This window comes from Lucilia cuprina, chromosome 6, assembly GCF_022045245.1.
Source record: "Lucilia cuprina isolate Lc7/37 chromosome 6, ASM2204524v1, whole genome shotgun sequence".
NCBI lineage: Eukaryota > Metazoa > Arthropoda > Insecta > Diptera > Calliphoridae > Lucilia > Lucilia cuprina.
The window spans coordinates 11,400,814-11,404,627 of NC_060954.1; positions in this window are offsets into that span (position 1 = coordinate 11,400,814).

Sequence of the window (3,814 nt, forward strand, 5' to 3'; positions counted from 1 at the left end):
AGTCTATAGTCTAGTCTATAGTCTAGTCTATAGTCTAGTCTATAGTCCAGTCTATAGTCTAGTCTATAGTCTAGTCTATAGTCTATTCTATAGTCTAGTCTATAGTCTGCTCTATAGTCTAGTCTGTAGTCTAGTCTATAGTCTATTATATAGTCTAGTCTATAGTCTAATCTATAGTCTAGTCTATAGTCTAGTCTATAGTCTAGACTGTAGTCTAGTCTATAGTCTAGTCTGTAGTCTAGTCTGTGGTCTAGTCTGTAGTCTATTCTGTAGTCTTGCCTGTAGTCTAGTCCGTAGTTTTTAGTATATTCTGTAGTCTAGTCTGTAGAATAGTCTGAAGTCTAGTCTATAGTCTAGTCTGTATTCGTGTCTATAGTCTAGTTTCTTACCTAGTATATAGTCTAGTCTATAGTGTAATCTATAGTGTGGTCTATAGTGTAGTCTATACTATATTCTATAGTCTAGTCTATTGTCTAGTCTATAGTCTAGACTAGACTAGACTATATTTCCTTCTATAGTCTATGGTCTAGTCTCTAGTATAGTCTGAAGTCTAATCTATAATCTAGTCTAAAGTCTATTCTATAGTCTAGTCTATAGTCTCTATAGTCTAGTCTATAGTATAGTCTAGTCTATTGTCTAGTCTATAGTTTAGTCCATAGCCTAGTTTATAGTCTAGTCTATAGGCTAGTCCATAGTCTAGTTTATAGCGTATTCTACCTATAATCTAGTATATAGTCTAGTCTATAGACTAGTCTATTGTCTAGTCTGTAGTTTAGTCTATTGTCTAGTCTAGTGTATATTTTACTGTATAGTCTAGTCTATAGTCTAGTTCATATATATTCAATTGTTTGGAATTTTCGCAGTCTGGCATCGCTGTTAAGTAAACATAGCATTTATTGTAAATTTATTTTATGCACTTAACTTGTACATGCGATATGCATTGTCGCCTGTCAAACAAATAACGATCCAATACTAAAAGTACATAGAACCAAGAAAGGCAAACAGACAGACGTAATATTCAATAAGAAATTGTGACCTCTTCGACAGAAGAAAAATGACATTAAGAACTGAAATAGAGTAAAAAAACAGAACGCGTAAACATCGTATGGCAATGTTTTTATATACTTTATGCTGATGACATGTACATCTATTATCGACAACTAGTAGCTTTTAAGGAGATGCCCTACAGCAGATCGAAGAGTAAAATTAGTAATGATTATGAACGGACCTAAACTTACTGTAATAAAAGTTACAAGTATAGCTAAGCATACTAATTACTATAATTAAGTTAACTTTAGATACTAAAATTAAAATTTGTAATAGAATTTGGTCTAGTGATGTTGCAGAAATAGGGCTAAAGTCTTTCGGATTATATTTAACAATAGTTTTTTCTATTAAGCATTACACCACCTACTCCTTCTTGGCCTCTTAATTCACCCTCCTCTCCTTACCATAACTAAACAATTTACAATCATAATTTATGTTTTCTTTTTCGTTTGCACTTTTTAAGAAAATAGAAAATAATGAGTTGGTAAAATGCTAAAAGAAAATGAATATTTTTCTTTCTACCAGGAAAAAACTAAAAATAAATATAGAAAAAACTGCTTTAAGAAAACAAACAAACCGAAAAAGGACATCACTAGGCGAACTAACTACAACAACATGTAAAGATAATACATACTATAATAGTACCATTTCAGTGGTTAGAACTAAGAAGAATACAATTCCTTAGGGAGTCTATCAACAGTTGATAGAAAAAAAAAAAAAAAAACAAATCGAAATAGAAACGAAATAATACCAAACTGATGAAGAGGGGTGAGGGTGGAGATATAGTGGTTGGAGTTTATTATTTTAGAATGTAATTGGATTTGTGGCAGTAACTGCAACATAGTGCGGGTAGTAAATAGTAATATGATGGTCTAGTGTTCTGGGATATAAAGATGTAGACAATGACTTAAAAAAAAAAGCGTATTAACAGAATTGCAATGTTGATACACAAACCAAAGGGGCCATTTAAATCGAAAAATCTCCTTTACATTCTGTAGAACTCCTATAGACTAGACTATAGCCTTAACTATAGACTAGAGAGTAGACTATAGACTAGACTTAAGACTAGACTATAGACTAGACAATATATTAGGCTATAGACTAGACTATAGACAAGACTATAGACTGGCCTATAGATTAGACTATAGACTAGACTATAGACTAGACTATAGACTAGACTATAGACTAGACTATAGACTAGACTATAGATTATACTATAGACTAGACTATAGATTAGACTATAGACTAGACTATAGACTATAGACTAGACTATAGACTAGACTATAGACTAGACTATAGACTAGACTATAGACTAGACTATAGACTAGACTATAGACTAGACTATAGACTAGACTATAGACTAGACTATAGACTAGACTATAGACTAGACTATAGACTAGACTATAGACTAGACTATAGACTAGACTATAGACTAGACTATAGACTAGACTATAGACCTGAATGTAGACCAGAATATAGACTAGACTAAAGACTACATTGTACACTAGAATATAGATTAGCCTATAGACTAGACTATAAACTACAACGTAGAAGTGACTATAGGTCAATGAAATAGAATATGTGCTTTAAAATCTGCATAATCCTTTCTCTTGCCTCACTTATTCGGTATACCCAAAAACTCGTTCGTTTACACTTTCAATCTCAATAATTGCTCTAGAATATAAAAAATCGCTGGTTGCTTTATTACACGATGAAAATTATTAACAACGTGAAAAATTGTTGCGAACATTATACAATTTATAGTGGCAGTTATTGTAGCAACATAACGATACCAGTAGCAGCAGCAACAATGACAACAAACTGCATCAACATGGATATGAGAAAGTACGGTACGAGTAACAATATTAAATTACCTTTATACAACAATAAATTGACCTGGCCTTCATGGTAGTGTGTAAATAAATGACTTCATTGTCATTTGCCGTAGGAAATTTCAGCTCGTATAGAATGTATGGACTATAAAAATACAACAACTACAAAAATAAACATATGTATATGGATGGCTATAGTAGACGGGCTCAGAAATGTATCGGGCTTAAAAATGGTTTTTATTTGAGAACCTTATTTATTTAATATAAATTTGTTCTTTGTTAAAATTGTCTCTATGGTAGTCCATCTAATTTTTTTTTACTCCTTGGTCCTTCCTAATGTTTGTGTATGTGTCTGTGTATATGTATGTGACATAATTGCAATTTTTAAGTGTGAATTTTATGTCCTCGTATATGGTATGTGTTTTTCTCTTTTCTCTCTCTCTCTTCATTCATTTTAACTTTTTCATATTTATTGTTATCCCTGCCAATGCAAGTTTATGCATGTTGTTTGCTTGTATAAATATCAAGATATAATTATCATGATATTGTCAATTTGTAGTCAATATGCCATAAATGTTAAAAAAATACAAAAATGTAAAAAAAAATTTAACATTATCAGATTATTTTTTATCAAGAGGTGGAGTATAACAAAAATATGTAAATTATATTGCGATTTCATCTGGCGACTGCATGCAAAATTATGAGTAGTTTTATATTAAATTAAAATTATGGTTCGACAATATATACATACATACATCCACATGTATGTATTTTGTAGTAGTGGGAGATCAAAAAATGTAGATGGACTGTCCTTATAAATTGTAGACCTAAATAAGAACTGAACTAGAACTGAACTAGAACTGAACTAGAACTGAACTAGAACTGAACTAGAACTGAACTAGAACTGAACTAGAACTGAACTAGAACTGAACTAG